Below are 16,302 nucleotides of genomic sequence, written 5' to 3'. Positions count from 1 at the left end.
GGCTAACTACCTGCCCACGCTGACTCAGCTCCTGAGTGCTGCTGGAGGAATGTGAGCCTTTGTACTGTAGTCCAAATAATCAGGTTTGGGTGAGACCATCTTAAACAACCAACTTAGTCTTATCCCGTGAATAAAAATGCCAGCTATTTGACTAGAGGATTTAAGAAACGACTTTCTGGCTTAACCCCAAACCCCCTTCCTAAGCTAGAACTAATCACTGGGAACCATTATCACCAAGGAACTTCTTTTACGATTAATTCATCTCTTTTGAATAGCTAATATTTGCCAGAGAATCACAGTACCATACAAGTCTATTTCATCATAAGCCCATATTTAAGTATATGTGTGTATAAATATATGAGTTCACAAATAAAACCGAAATTCGCCTCCCCCCCAACAAGTGATCTAAAATCGATGGCGAGGAGGGTGTAGGAGGCCTGGTAGGGCTTGATGAAGAGCAATGTAACTGAGAGGAATTACTGAAACCTGAAGAAAAGCCGAATATGTTAGTGGGACAAAAGGAAAGTAAAAGAAAATAGAGGAAAGAACAAGGAGGCAAAGGGCATTCGTTGAGGTCTAAATACAGGCACGTAAATATGTATATATATTTATATATAAGGATAGGGAAATAGATCTATGTACATATATTTATATGTTAAGTATCAAGGTAGCAGATTCCGTGATGCTCACTTTCCCAACACGATGGCTAAAGACAAAGCAGATGCATAGCAAATGTGGTGAAGAAAGCTGATGGTGCCCGGCTATCAAAAGATATAGCACCTGGGGTCTTAAAGACTTGAAGATAAACAAGAAGCCATCGAGCTGAGAAGCAACAAAGCCCACATGGAAAAAGCACACCAGCCTGTACCATCATGAGGTGTCGATGGGATCAGGTATCAGGCATCAAAGACCCAGAAAAATCATTTATCAATGTGAATGAGGGGGAGTGCAGAGTGGAGACCCAATGCCCATCTGTAGACAATTGGACATCCCCTTATAGAAGGGTCGTGGGGAGGAGACGAGCCAGTCAGGGTGCAGCATAGCACTGACGAAACATACAACTTTCCTCTAGTTCTTTAATGCTTCCTCCCCTCCACTATCATGATCCCAATTCTACCTTACAAATCCGGCTAGACCAGAGCATGTACACGGGTACAGATAAGAGCTAGAAACACAGGCAATGCAGGACAGATAAACCCCTCACAACCAATAATGAGAGTAGCCATACCACAAGGTAAGGGGAAGGTGGGGGGAGAAAGGGGAAACTGATCACAATGAGTGACATATAACTCCCTCCCTGGGGGCTGGACAACAGAAAAGTGGGCAAAGGGAGACATCAGTCAATGTAAGACATGAAAAAAAATAATAGCAATTTATAAATTATCAAGGGTTTGTGATGGAGGGAAGGTGAGGGAGGGAAGGGAAAAAAATCAGGAGCTGATACCAAGAGCTCAGTAGAAAGAAAATGTTTTGAAAATGATGATGGCAATAAATGTACAAATGTGGCTGACATAATGGATGTATGTATGGATTGTGATAAGAGCTGTATGAGCCCCCAATAAAATGATTTAACTAAATGAAGTCGGGGGGGGGGGTTCAAGCAAAACAGCTTTTATGAAAAAGCTCACTGTGACCAGAGAGAACCTTCCCAGGCGACACCACTGGGTGCACTAACTCTGAGTGAGTTGCTCAATGCTTGCCTAAAAGCAAAAATTTGGACTATGAACATTTTGGGGGGATAGCCTCTGGGTGTGTGTATGTGTGTGTGTGTGTGTTTGTGTGTGTGCCAGGAAAAATTTGGACTATGAACATTTTGGGGGGATAGCCTCTGTGTGTGTGTGTGTGTGTGTGTGTGTGTGTGTGTGTCAGGTAAATGTATGGCTTAAAAATATGAACTTTAAATATTAAAAATAAAAAGGAGTCTCCCTGTCATCCTCATATTAAAAGTCTCCCCCTTTCTTGGGGAACCACCACTAACACCAGGTCCTTATAAATTCATCCAGGAATACGCACAGTGTGTAAGAAGTACCCGCTATGGTTGCTAGGGGCGTGTCGATTCTACCTCCCAGTGACAGCATGTAACATCGCAAGGCAGCTCCACAGAAGCCCCTAAACTGTAATCTTGGTGGAAGGTGGTCACCAGGCCTTTCCTCCAAGGGAGCCACTGGGTGGATTCGAACCACCCACCTTTCATTAGCAGCCAGGCACTTACTGGGTGCACTACCAGGGCTTAGAGAAGCATGTACGTGTGCACAGTCCCACAAAAGAACTTTAACACCACCACCCTCCAAATTCCTCAGGCCTTGGTTCCCTGGTGAAGGCTGGCAGTTCAAACACGCCCGACACTCCAAGGGAGGTGAGGCCACCTGCTTCTGTAGAGACTTACAGCCTGGAACTTCCACCTGGGTTCCCTCCATGCTGTCTGCCTCCTAGAACCTTCTGAAGTCTTGGCTCAGAGTCAGAACTCCAACCTTAATCTCAGGGCCGCTTGAGTGAAGCAAGTACTTTCCCCCGCTGTCCTCTGCAGCCAGGTTGCTCAGACCGTATCAGCGGCTTCACTGAGGACTTCTCACCAATGTGAGGCCTGCTCAAGGCTGTGTGTATTCTGGACGGTGTCCACTCCTGATGACATTTCTGCAGTCTAAAGTGGAGTGCTGGTGGTGTGGTCGGGGCAGCGCTGGACTGCTCTGGGCACTCGCCTCAGAAGCCCTCCACGGACACGGCTTCGGTGAGTCAGAATCCACTTGACGGCAGTGGGCTAGGGAAAGTGGGTCACTTCCTGTTTCCGTATCCTTGAAAACACTGCTTCTAGGTGACCTGGCCCAAGTAGTCCTCATTCCTCCTAGTCTTCAGGTTATTTCCTGGAAAAGACTACCTGCAATCCTTGTAAGTAACCAGTTTCCTATTTATTGCTTCCTGCTAGAACAGCAGTTCTCAAACTGTGGCTCGAGATCCCTTTGGGGGCCCGACAACCCTGTCACAGGGGTCACCTAAGACCATAGGAAAACACAAATCTCCGATGGTCTTAGGAACCGAGATGCCGCTCCTCTATCCGTCCTCAAAGTAACATCACTGGTTTTCAACACTTTAAAAGAGGTCCTGTGCATTAGATTTACCCAATGCTGTGGTACAGCCCTGACACACAGCTTTCCTGGTTTATACCAAGCAGTATTTCTTTGTTCTGTTTGCAAAACCTGACACTTGATCCATGTACAGGTTCCACATGACCACAATGAAGTGTTCTGGAATTCCCATTCTTCTCAAGACTACCCATTGGTTGTTATGATCTGAACAGTAGAATGTCTTTGCATAATCAATGAAACGTAAGTAAACATCTTTCTGGTGTTCTCTGCTTTCAGTCAAGCTCTATCTGAAGTCAGTAATTATAGTCCTTGTTCCCCATCCTCTTCCGAATCCTGTCTGGCAGCTCCCTGTCAATGTACTGCTGTAACCAAGGTGGATGATATCCGGCAAAGTTTGCTTGCATTGATGATACTGTTCTATCGTGCGGGCATTCTGTTGGCTCACCTTCCTTTGGGATGGGCGCCCACTCAGGTGGCCAGGTGGCCGTCTTTCAGTATGTAATGCAATGACCTCCATGCTGAGATTTGATAGAGTGGATCCCTTCACAAAGCTCTCTCACATTTTCCGAGATCTGGGCCTGTGCTGGCACACAGAGATCCAGTTTGCGGGGAGAGGGAAGGGGGGTGTTTAGCCAGGAAAAGACAGAAAAGAAAAAATATATATTTAAAAGAAAAAGAAAAGCTGACTGGGATGAGAAACTGTGCTCTTTGATGGTACCTACGCTGCTCTCGGCTGACTATGTGAGATTGATTGAAAATGAGGCTAGTGTTCACAAGGATGGTCTAATAGGCCTCCACCCAGCCCTGGCCCCCACCCCACACTGCAATCCGCTTCAGTGCCAGAAACCTATGGGCTAGGAGGCAAGACAATGGTTCGGGGCTATGGTTTGCTCTGACATGAGACACTCATTGTAAGATGCCCATGGGGCTGGGCCTGCCATAAATCCAAACCCATTCATTCTGACTTAGCCAGCAACCTGTCTGTCATATTACCTGCCAATTCTGGGAGCTGTCAGCAGCCTGCCGTCTTCTCTGCCAAACTGCATTCATTCACCTCTTTGGCCAGCAGTCTGTCAGCTGACCTGTCAACCTTGGTTTGTCTGCCCCTGTAGTTATTTGAGACAGGAGAAGCCTCCAGCCTGACACCTGAGCCACAACTTAAAATATGCCAGCCTCTCGAACTGCCTGAGTCAATTCCTTGAGATCAATCACTCTGATTGTAAACATATGAAAGTTTCACTGACTGCTTCTCTAGAGAATTGTCTGAAAAAAAACCCTAATCCTGTAGGTCACCATCTAATCCTGACTCAGTCACATCACAGAGGTTAGGTTTTATAACACAAAGGAAAACTGCATCAGATCACAAAAATGGATACCGTACATACTCATGTATAAGCTGAGTTTTTCAGCACATTTTTCATGTAGTTTTTGTGGTAAAATTAGATACTTCGGCTGATATTTGGGTTGGCTTATACTCAAGTATATCTGGTAATTAAATAATATTGAGATCCATGGCATAGCCAAGTTGACACATACATGGGGGTTGGGGGAACACATATAATTCAATCCTAAACACTAGCCTATGTCTATAAAGTGATTGTGTATTCCAGGTAAGTCCACATCAATCTGGCCTATACTAATTTTCTGGGGGAAATGACTCAACAAAATATTTTTGAGAGACAACAGCAAAATGTGTATGAAATGTGGCATCAGAAAAATCTAGGTTTGAATGATCTAATGAATGAGTGATGTGGGCCGTGCTGGTCAACCTCTCCAGGGTTCAGTTGTGGGAAACTGAGAACCGGGGAGAGACTATAGGCAGACAAATTCTCTGTGCTCATTTTTAAGGAGTCTGAGAGGCAGATTCTGGTGGAGGAAGGCCTTCCCGTTTGTGGGCTGGAGATGCATCCAGGTCACATTCCCCTGACTAAAGTTGTTCCCACAACGTCCCATCTAATGCCAATGCCCAGGTGCTGCCTGCAAGCCCAGGGTTGCGACTACAGGCTTGAAGAGTATCTGCCTGAATGAAGGCTGTTGGCCATCAAGAGCAATCAGACCATCCCACGCTAAGCACCTCTTTCTGATAAGGATCACAGACTGTTCCCCTGGAGGAGAGCTCAGGGGCACCTAAGGTCAAGTCAGCTCAGGGACAGCTGAGGCTAGGTTGCCATCTTAACTCTAGAGCCCACCCTTCTTGTTACAGATGTACCCTCCTGCCCCTAGCATACATGTCCTCTTCCTGTTGCATGTCTGCCCCCAGCACTTCCCCTTCCTGTTACGGATGTGTATGACGTGGCTTACTAGCCCAAGATCACATAAGCCTGTGAGGAGAGTACATTCGGGCCCTCTCTGGTTCCGGTCTCCATACATTCCTTAGCAGATATTCAATTTACCCTTCAATTACACAACCACCCCCTAGGGGCCACTCAGGTGTGGAGGCTGGTCCCCCACACTGGGTTTCCTCATCTTGCAGAATAGTGAGAACAATATCACCTACAAGACTGGGGGGCACTGTTGAGTCAAGTGTTGGACTGCTAACCACAAAGTTAAGAGTTCAAACCCACCGGCCACTCCACGGGAGAAAGATGAGGCTATCTGCCCCAGCCAAGATGCCCAGCCTGGGAAACCCTATATACGAGTGCGATGGCTTGGAATCAACTTGACGGTGGTGGGTTTTGATCTCACATGCAGAATTAAGTGTGAGAACATAAATTATACCATACCATTCCACTGTTCAAAATCAACCAATGGACTTCTACTTCTGGTCATGATGAAGTAGCAAGGACCGTATTTACCCTCCTACTACATTTTAAACAGATGAAAATTAACCAAAGTAAATAGAACTGTTTTGTACACAGCAAGCAGTACAGACCTGTGATCTCTGACAGAATAGAAACAGTTGGCGTGAGCCCTGAGATCACTCCGGCTTCTGCCGGGAGGCACGTTTCAGAAGGAGGAGGGGGAGGGAATCCAAACAGAGTTTAGTTGTCTCACTGAGTTGAGGTTACAGAGATGAGCGTTCAGGAAGGCTAAGGCAGCTGAAAGCTTAGGGCAGAGTTTCAGAGATGACAGCCAGGCAACAAAAGAGCTCTAGAAATCTGCAGCGGTCCCTCGAATATTAAGATGGGTGCATGCAAGGTTCCAACTGGAATGAAGACTCTTCCCGTCAAAGAACAATATAAAAACTGGATACCAAAAATGGGGAGGTAAAGGCATGAAGTGGCTGGCTTTCAGACTTTCATGGCTGAGGGACTATGTTCACAGGATAACCACAATTGTTGAGCATAGAATAGTTTGTTTTGTACACTTAAACTGAAATGAGGCTGGCACATTGTGAGTTGTATGCATTTTAGTTTTATCCTGTGAAGCACAAATGACTTTACTATTGTCTTTGTTTAAAAATTATGTGTGGCTAAAGAGTTGTGTAAAAGTGTCAAGGCGACAAATGTGGTAGTTACATAATTTCATGTCAACTTGAAGATATGAAAGTATAGGGGTGGAGTCTAGCCTGTCAATCAGGTCACAGCCTGATGGTGCCTCCTTATGGGCATGTCCTCATTAGGAGGGTCCTGGGAACCTCCCCCTCTCTCTGACTTCACCTTCCTGTTGAGGAACGACGCAGAGACCTGCATGAGCCCTGGAGATGCATCCACTGCCACCGGATCCACAGACTTTGCACCACCAGCCGGTAACGTTCCTGCATTCTGCATCATTGCATGTGGCTGTGTGAGTCTGAAGAGGGACTTATGGACTCGTATCAGACTTAAGATGGATTGGGCTGAGATTTTTATTGATGCATAATTATTTCTTGATATCAAGCTCTCTCTTACACACAAAAAAAGGAAAAGGACTGGTGCATGCATGAGGGGATGAGGACATGGGAAGAGTAACAAGAGAGCTGTGACCAACACTCTCACAGGGCGCCTGAGTCTGAACAAGGCTGTGGGGCATCCTCCCCGACAGCTCCGAGTAGTCACTGGTACCCAAAGGGCCACACTGTAGTAGGGCACAATACCCTAAATTCACCATAACAAAGTTTACAGACAGGATTCGAAATGATCAACTTGAACCAGAAGTAACGTGTTACCGTACACACTTGAGTATACGTCGACCTGAAAATCAGCCAAGGCACCCAATTTTACCATAAAGACTGCATTCAAAATGTACTGAAAACTCGGCTTATACACAAGTGTATATATGGTAACTGCCCACTAGAACAGTGCCAACAGTACTTAGTAAGGCCACAAAATCCAAACACACAACTTTGTAAAATCAGTCATTTCTAGCATCCAAAAACAATTTTTTAATCCAAAGATATTTGTATGCCAAAACCAGGAAAACCTGAGCCATGATAAGAAGAAAACTTAGATGATATATATTTGGCAAAGACACCAAAACAAGTGCTATAACTACACTCAAGTATTTAAAGAAAAACACAAATAGAATTAAGGAGAAAAATACAAGGTATTAAAAGAAACAGCTTCTAGAAGTTAAAAATAACTAAAGTAAAATTTCACAGGATAAGAATTACAGATTAGACACTGTAAAAGAAAAGGTAATTATACTTGAAGACACAGCAACTGTGAGAATTAGATTTGGTATCAATGTAACTGGACCACGATTCTCCGCGGTTTGGCAGTTGAAGCCTCTCCTATAATGAGGCTTAACGTCATGTAATCAGCTCCATGATGGGATGTGCCATGAGTCGGTTGTACCCCCATGGTAGTGTGCCCTACGTGATACCTGAATCGACGGTATGGAAAGCGGTGCTCCTTGCTGACCTGGATCCCGCACCTGTCGCACAGATCTCCATGTCTTGAGCCAGCAGCCCACCCACCATCTGGCCTTCCAACCCTGGAAGCCGTCAACAGGCTGCCACCTTGCCTGCTCACCTGGGGAATCATCAGAACTCAAGGGCCTTGGATTCACTCACTGCTGCCAGCCACAGACTTAATCTGCCGACATCCACCAGCTTGTGGTTCTCCTTCCACGTCTCCCTATTTGCTGGCCCACTGGCAGCTGCAGAGTGCAGGAACTTTCCAGCTTAACATCTCTCTCACATTCTTGATCCAGACTGGGGGCTTACCCACTCCTAGAAGTGTGTAAGACATTTTTTTTTTGTTTGGGCTATAAATTCCTCTTTTTATATACCTATAAAAGCATCACTGGTTTTACTTCTCTAAGGAACCTGGTCTAACACAGTAAATGTTGTTGTTATTAGGTGCCTCTGAATCAATGACAACTCATAGCGACCCTATATAACGCAGACCAAAACACTGTCTGATCCTCACCAAGGGTCTTCTCCACTGACCCTCTACTGCTGCTGTTAGGTTCTTATATTAAGTGAATTAGTCATCGGATCATTTAAAAGTAAACTGCAACCATTTAAGAAAGAAACCAAAAGAGATGCAACATAAAATTTTTTAAAAAAAGATGGTAGACTTAAACCCAACTGTCTCTACAGTCACCTTCAATGCAAATGAAATACAATTAAAAACAGAGCTTGACATTTGTGGGCTAAGGGGAGAGGTGGATAAGACCTAGCTACTAGAGGAGCCCTGGTGGCAATGTCTGGTAAGCACTGGATTGCTAACTGCAAGGTTGTTGGTTCAAAGCCACCAGTCAGCCCCTGGGAGAAAGATGAAGTTATCTGTCCCCACAACATCTCTCAGTCTCGGAAACCCTCTGCAGGGTCTATGATGAGACAGTCGTTTTAAACAAAAGATACACGTCGGTTAAAAGCCAAAGGACGGAAAGAGCCATCTCACACACACAATAACAAGGTCAATTTAACAAGAAGACAAACACCCTACATAGGTATGCACGCAATACGAGAACTTCAAATCACAGGAAACAAAATCAGACAGAACCAAAATTACAGGCATAGCCCCAATTACAATAAGGGACTACAACAGTCCTCTCTCAATTAACGCTCAATAAGGGTATCACATTATCAGCCAATACAGCCTATTTGAAATTTAAGGACCACGTGGCCCAACAACAGAATACAATCTTTTCACTTCACAAGAAAAATTCACCAAGATAAACCATAAGACAAATCTCAATTTTAGAAGGTTTGAAATCAAACAGTATGTCTCTAACCACAACAAAATTAACCTAGAAGTCACTCGCAAGCAGAAAAAAAACAAATGTTTCGATATTAAACAACGGACTTCTAAGTAGCCTATGGGTCAAGGATGAAATCACAAGTGAGAGTTAAAATATTCTTCGGTGAATGAAAATGAAAACATAGAATACATAAAATTGGAATGCAGCTAAAGTACTACTTAAAGGAAATTTTACTGCTTTAAAACACTGACTTCGCTCGGCTAAGGCGGAGACCAAGGCTTGGAGGCGATGGCAGAGCTGGGTGAGGCGGACGAAGCGGAATTGCAGCGCCTTGTGGCGGCCGAGCAGCAGAAGGTCCAATTCACTGCACAGGTGCATCGTTGCATGGAGCGATGCGGGACAAGTGTGTGGAGAAGCCAGGAAATCGCCTAGACTCTTGCACAGAAAATTGTCTTTCTAGCTGTGTGGGCGCTTCATTGATACCACCCTTGCCATCACCAGTCGGTTTGCCCAGACTGAACAGAAAGGACAGTAGACCGTCTCTTGGGAACATGACAGAGCAGCAAAGGACTGGCTATTTTTAAAGTGCCCATGGAGTAAGGATGACATCTATTGTCAGGTGGTCAGGCTGATGCCAAGCCTCTTGGTGCTAAAAAGTAACAGATCAGATGTTCAAAACAAAAAAATTTGAAATTCCAAAACTCCAGATTGTATCTCATCAATTATTTAATAAATGTAAATTCTCAAAAAAACCATTGACTTCAGAAAGTCTAAAATCAATTATCTAAATTTCTACTTTAAAAAACTAGAAAAACCCTTCCCCAAGAATTTGTTTCAAAGGACGACATTGATTCTGCAGCTCTGGGAGATGAACATATCTGATCAGAGCACACGGGAGCAGATGAAGGGGAAGGAGGAGAGAGTGGAGCACAGCCTGGCCCACCAGGCCGTGAGGATATGTTCCTGAGTAGAGCAGCCAGTGCACAGAGAAAACAACATGGCTGGCCCCACTATGAGACATGATGCCCCTCAGTGACCAAGGGTGATACAGGGGACAGCACCGGAGACACAGTGTGGGAATTGCACCTGACCTGATCCCACCACACCGAGGCAAAGCACTGGGGGAGTGCAGTGGAACAGCAAGGGAATGGAGTGGCAAGGTTCTCAGGGAATGCTGAAAGTGGACTTTGGGGCCAGGGCATGGTGCCCCAACTGATTGGACTAGAAAACACTCCTAAGGGCCAACAAACGATCCTTGAACTAACTACAAGCTCTTCTTTCTTGATGTGTTTTGTTTTGTTCTTTGTCAGTGGTTTGTTGTTGTTGTTTTGTTGTCTGGTTGTATACTGTTGATTTGTTTTTCTCTGTCTTGTTTTCTTGCATGTTATTGTCTCCACAGGTCTGTCTAAATAAGACAGGCTGGATGAACTATCTGGAGGAAAAACAACGGGACCGACAGTTCCGGGGGGGACTTGGGATAAGGGGAGGTGGGGGGGTAAGTAAAGGGTGTTAACAAACACAGGGACAAGAGAACAATAGGGGACCCAAAATGGTAGTGAGTGGGGAGTGGCAGGCCTGGTTGGGAATGATCAAGGGTAAGGTTACGTAAAGAAGAGGTATTGTTGTAACCCAGGTGGGGACCGAGCATGGTAGTAGGGCAGGAGGAAAGTCAAGGGAGATGGAGGAGAGATCTAGGAGTCAAAGGGCATTTCTACAGGTCTAGACAAAGATATGTACATGCAAATATATATATGAGGATGGGGAAATAGATCTGTGTCTATACTTACAGGGTTAGTATTAAGGTGGCAGAAGGACCTTGGGCCTCTCCTCAAGCACTCCCTCAATGCATGAATATTTCTTTTATTAAATTGGCACTCTACGATGCTCACCCTCCCAACACAACTGCTGAAGCCAAAGCGGGTGAACAAGTAAATGTGGTGAAGAAAGCTGATGATGTCCGGCTATCAAAAGAGATAGTGTCTGGGGTCTTAAAGGCTTGAAGATAAACAAGCGGCCATCTAGCTCAGAAGCAACAAAGCCCACATGGAAGAACACACCAGCCTGTGTGATCACGTGGTCCCGAAGGGATCAGTTGTCAGGCATCAAAGAACAAGAAATCATATCACTGGCTGCACACCTCCATGATACAATCGCCGAAGACAAACGGGTGCATAAGCAAATGTGGCGAAGAAAGCTGATGGTGCCCAGCTATCAAAAGAGATACTGTCTGGGGTCTTAAAGGCTTGAAAGTGAAAAAGCGGCCATTTAGCTCAGAAGCAACAAAGCCCACATAGAAGAAGCACACCAGCCGGTGTGATCACGAGGTGCCAAAGTGACCAGGTATAAGGCATCATGCAAAAAAATATATATATATACCATAGTGAATGAAGGGGGAAGTGCCGAATGGAGACCCCAAGCCCATTTGTGGGCCACTAGAGATCCCCTCACAGAGGGGTTTAGGAGAGGAGATGGATCAGTCAGGGTGCAATGTAGTACCGATGAAGAACACAGCTTTCCCCCAGATCCTGGATGCTTCCTCCCCCCAACTACCATGATCCGAATTCTACCTTGCAGGACTGGATAGGGCAGAGGTTGTAAACTGGTACATATGGGAGCTGGAGGCACAGGGAATCCAGGGTGGATGATACCTTCAGGACCAGGGGTGTTAGGGGCGATACTGGGAGAGTGGAGGGTGAGTGGGTTGGAAAGGGGGAACTGATTACAAGGATCCACATGTGACCTCCTCCCTGGGAGACGGATGGCAGAGAAGGGGGGAAGAAGGGAGACTCCAGATAGGAAAAGATATGACAAAATAACAATCTATAAATTATCAAGGGCTCATGAGGGAGGGGGGAAAAAAAGAGGGGAGGGAGGGGGAAAAAAAGAGGACCTGATGCAAAGGGCTTCAGTGGAGAGCAAGTGATTTGAAAATGATTAGGGCAAATAATGTATGGATGTGCTTTATACAATTGATGTATGTATATGTATGGATTGTGATTAGAGTGTATGAGTCTCTAATAAAATGTAAAAAAAGAAAAGAGGAGAAAAAAAGAAAATGATTAGGGCAAAGAATGTACAGATGTGCTTTATACAATTGATGTATGTATATGTATGGATTGTGATAAGAGTTGTATGAGCCCCTAATAAAATGTAAAAAAAAGAAACTAGAAAAACAACAACAAACAAAAACTCAATATAAATAGAAGAAATAAATGAAATAGAAAATAAGCAACAGAGGAAAATTAAGATAAAAGGTTTTTGGAATAGTATTTAAATATATAAACCTCTTGCTTCATGGATCAAGAAAAACAGAAGGCACTAATTTCCCGTATCAGGAATCGAAATCAAATTCACCACCATCAAATCAATTCCAACTCCTAACGACCCTATAGGACAGGACAGAACTGCCCTTTTGGGTCTCTGGTTTGTGGGACACAACTGTTGACCCTGCAGTTATCGCTCAATGTGTAGCCCGTATAGGCTCCTAGTATCAGAAATAAAATGGGAGAAATCACGACAGATCCTACAGGTGTTTAAATAGTAAAAGAATATCGTCAGGGGGTAGAGAAGGAGGGGGAAAATGAGGGGCTGATACCAAGGGCTCAAGTAGAAGCAAAGGTTTTGAGAATGATGATGGCAACAAATATGCAAATGTGCTTGAGACAATGGATGGATGGATGGATGGATGGATTGTGATAAGAGTTGCACGAGCAACTCTGTCGGGCAGGTTAGAACGGCACCTGTGGGCTTCCCAGAATGCACCTCTTTACAGCTGGGACTAGAAAACCTTCCTTCTCCCTTGGAGCAGCTGGTGGTTTCGAACCGCTGACCTTGTGGCTTGCAGGCAACGTGTAACCCACTTAACCACCAGGGCTCTCATTGTCATTGGTCCTTGCGTCGGTGTTTGTTATGTCCTTAAGGACTGGTGGTGTAGTACGGTAAGTATTTGGCCTCTCTTTTTAGCATCCCATAATAAGTTTTTGGCAAACAGGACTCTGTCAATAGGGTCATTGCTACTGCTCTGTTTCATTCTGTCAGCAGCCATCCATCAATTCTGACTCATATGTACACAGAAGTGTCCCACGGGGCTCTCAGGGGTGTCAAAATAGTCGGCCTGACCTGTCTTCCTGGGAGCCTCTGGGTGGATTTGAACCCCTATCTTTCAGCTGGTAATTGAGCTCTCTTAACTGTTTCCATGGCCCAGGGAATCCTCACATCTGAACCAGGAGCAGTTATTCTCAGAAAGGCACAGTGGCAAGTCCACCAATTAGTCAATGCTGGGGCTCGAACCCAGATCTCTGGATACAAGGCCCTTCCACTCTGTGATGACGTCATTCCCCTCGCCTCCTTTCCCTGCTTCTTCGTTACTTCCATCAAACATTTACTACATCTAGTTTGCCTCAACAGATTTACACTGTGTGTGCAACAAAACTGTTAATCAGATTAATCATACCTCTGCTCTTCAACAAGGGCAGAGAAGCAAGGGGGAAATATAAAAAAAGTGTGAATATTTCCCTAAAAGACTTAGATTAGAGATCAGCCATGCAAAACAGGGCAATGTGGGAAAACCAGGACCAAGTCATGAAGTAGCAAATGCCATCAAGGACAGGTAATACTTTATCTGCCGCCATGATAAAATAAAGGAGCTCTGGTGGTGACGCCCACATTGGGCTATATAGGAGCCACAAGGTCAGCAGCTTGAACCCACCAGCAGCCCCACGGAAGAAGAGACTTTCTAGAGATTACAGCCTCGGAAACCCAAATGGGCAGGCAGTTCTACTCTGTCCATAGGGTCGCTGAGTGCGAACTGACTCGAAGGCAAGTGTATGATGAAGTATGTCACTGAAAGCAGCATCACAAAGGGCACATGGGATAAACACGAGCATTCCTGATATCTCATTCCACTTCAAGAAAACTACTGCAGAACAGATGAAACAACATTGTGGGCTTGGTGGTCAATATATATTAAAAATGTATCACATCCTAAAAGATGTTACAGTGGGGCTCGAGTACAGGTTGAGACCCACAGATGAGAATCCAGTCTCCAGGGCAGGAATCGAGTGACCAGCAGCTGTGTCCAGTGAACCCCACTCATGGCGACCTCACAGGACGGAGCTGAACTGTGCACCACAAAGGTTTCCACGGCTGGGTTTGGGGGAAGCAGACTGCAAGGCCTCTCTTCCAAGGGACCTCTGGGTGCACTCGAAGCTCCAACCTTTTGGTTAGCAGCTGTTTGCACCACCTAAGAACTATTGTTAAACATAACAGCTAATACTCTGTGTCAGGCACTGTTGTGGACACTTCTACATAAACTCGCTCGTTTAGTCCTTGAAGGAACTCCATCAGGCAGGCGCCACAACTGTCCCTAACTTCACAGATGAAGAAATCAGGGTCGGGGAAGTCAAGTGACCCAAAGTTACACATCGTGCATCTGGTAAGCAGTAGGACTAGAATTTTAAGCAGGGGGCGGGGGGGGGGGGGGCTTGACTTTCTACGCTCTCTAGACGGCCTCTCAGGAGTGGAGCGGCTAATCTAATCACCCTTACTCTTTGGAAACCAGAGACTAATGGCGCAGGCCAACGAACAAGCTCCCTGTGAGGCAGTCCACTGGCTCGCTCCACAGGTCTGCCTCTTCTCCTATACAAACCAGTTGGGGGTTGAATTTTCCAATTCTTTCAGTGCCCCTCTGCTTAAACTGGAGAAAGGGGAACCCGGCTGAGCAAGACTTGAAAATGAAACAAAAGATGTTCACTTTAAAGCTATGCATTTGTTTGTTTGAGAGGCACTGGATGAGGGTCTTGGGGTTTTCTGGGGGCAGAGCAGTTCTAGTCTGTCCTAGAGGGTGACTGGGAGTTGAAATCCACTGGACTGCAATGGGATTTTTCCACTTCCTTTGGTTTGGAGGAGGCGGGGAGATCTGAGTTGCAGTTCATGGTGGGGAAATGTTCTGGACAGACTTGATACTGGCGGCACAAAAAGAAAACTGTACTAGGGGGAACTGTGTACTCGATGTCATTGAGTTATAAATGTGGCAGTTGGTGTGGATACTTCAGTTGTATATAAATCTGCACACACACAAATGTGTGTCTGGGTTATTGTTAGGCACTGTCAGAATCTCAACGACTGGAGAACTCGGGAGAGTACAGGTTTCCCCTCAGGCTGCTGACATATACTGGTGCAATACCACCTCGACCAGCTTTGGAAACGAGGGCAAAGGACAAGCAGAGCTGAAAACCAAACAAGTGCTGGCCAAGCACCCTTAAAGGGGCTCAGAGCCTTTTCCACAGCAACAGAGAGGACAACTGCCAAAGAAATCCGTGGGCACTGCTATGGCTCCAAGTGGCAAGACTTTAGTCATGTAAAGGTCAATGCCAGCCTGTGAGTATCCCTAACAATCTAGAGAGGCCCACACTGGAAAAAGGCAAAAAAGAGGGGCCCTTCTCCCCAAACACTTCCCAACCCCAGGGCTTCTGAGAGTGAAAAAGGCAGCCTCAGTTACTTCCCGCGCTTCACAAGGCAGGGATTTTCTTCCCAGTCCGGGCTCACACGGAATCCTCAGTGCAAAAGTAAACCCACTGCTGTCCAGCCAAGTCTTCCATCAACCTCAGGGGTCAAAGGGAACCTGCCCAGGTTTTCCAAGGCACATCATTATGAAAGCGACGGCCTCGCTCCTTTCTGACCGGAACCGCCATCTTGCAGGGTCCTGCCAGAATGACGAACACCCAGGGGAAGAGGCGGGGCACCCGCTACATGTTCTCCAGGCCCTTCAGGAAGCATGGCCACATGCATGCAAGTCTACAAGAAAGGTGTCACTGTGGACATCAAGGGCTTGGGCACGGTTCAGAAGGGGATGCCGCACAAAGGCTCCCGAGGCGTCTACAACGTGACCCAGCACGCTGTCATCGGCAGTGTTGTCAGCAAGCACGTTAGGGGCCAGATCCTCGCCCAGAGAATCAAGGTGCACATGGAGCACATAGTGGCCTCGAAGAGCCGGGGCAGCTTCCTGAAGCGCGGGAAGGAGCTCAACCAGGAGGCCAAGGTGAAGGGCACCTGGGTGCAGCTGAAGCGCCAGCCTGCCCGTCCAAGAGAGGCCCACTTTGTGCGGACCAACGGGAAGCAGCCAGAGCTGCTGGAGCCCAGTCTGAAATAA

At 46.0% G+C, this 16,302-nt stretch overlaps 1 non-coding gene and 2 pseudogenes across 1 annotated transcript; 2 read left to right on the top strand and 1 right to left on the bottom strand.

Annotated features, from left to right (window-relative positions):
- Positions 1-3,900: 3,900 nt before the first annotated feature.
- Positions 3,901-4,040, bottom strand: LOC142437746 (small nucleolar RNA SNORA42/SNORA80 family). The gene has a single exon (XR_012782270.1). It is a non-coding gene; the product is annotated as a small nucleolar RNA SNORA42/SNORA80 family (small nucleolar RNA).
- A 5,400-nt stretch (positions 4,041-9,440) lies between these two features.
- Positions 9,441-9,687, top strand: LOC142458684 (mitochondrial import inner membrane translocase subunit Tim8 B pseudogene; annotated as a pseudogene).
- Positions 9,688-15,863: 6,176 nt separating this feature from the next.
- Positions 15,864-16,302, top strand: LOC142458576 (large ribosomal subunit protein eL21-like; annotated as a pseudogene).

The sequence above is a fragment of the Tenrec ecaudatus genome, chromosome 1 (genome assembly GCF_050624435.1).
Source record: "Tenrec ecaudatus isolate mTenEca1 chromosome 1, mTenEca1.hap1, whole genome shotgun sequence".
Classification (NCBI taxonomy): Eukaryota; Metazoa; Chordata; class Mammalia; order Afrosoricida; family Tenrecidae; genus Tenrec; species Tenrec ecaudatus.
This window is presented reverse-complemented; position numbering and strand designations above follow the sequence as displayed.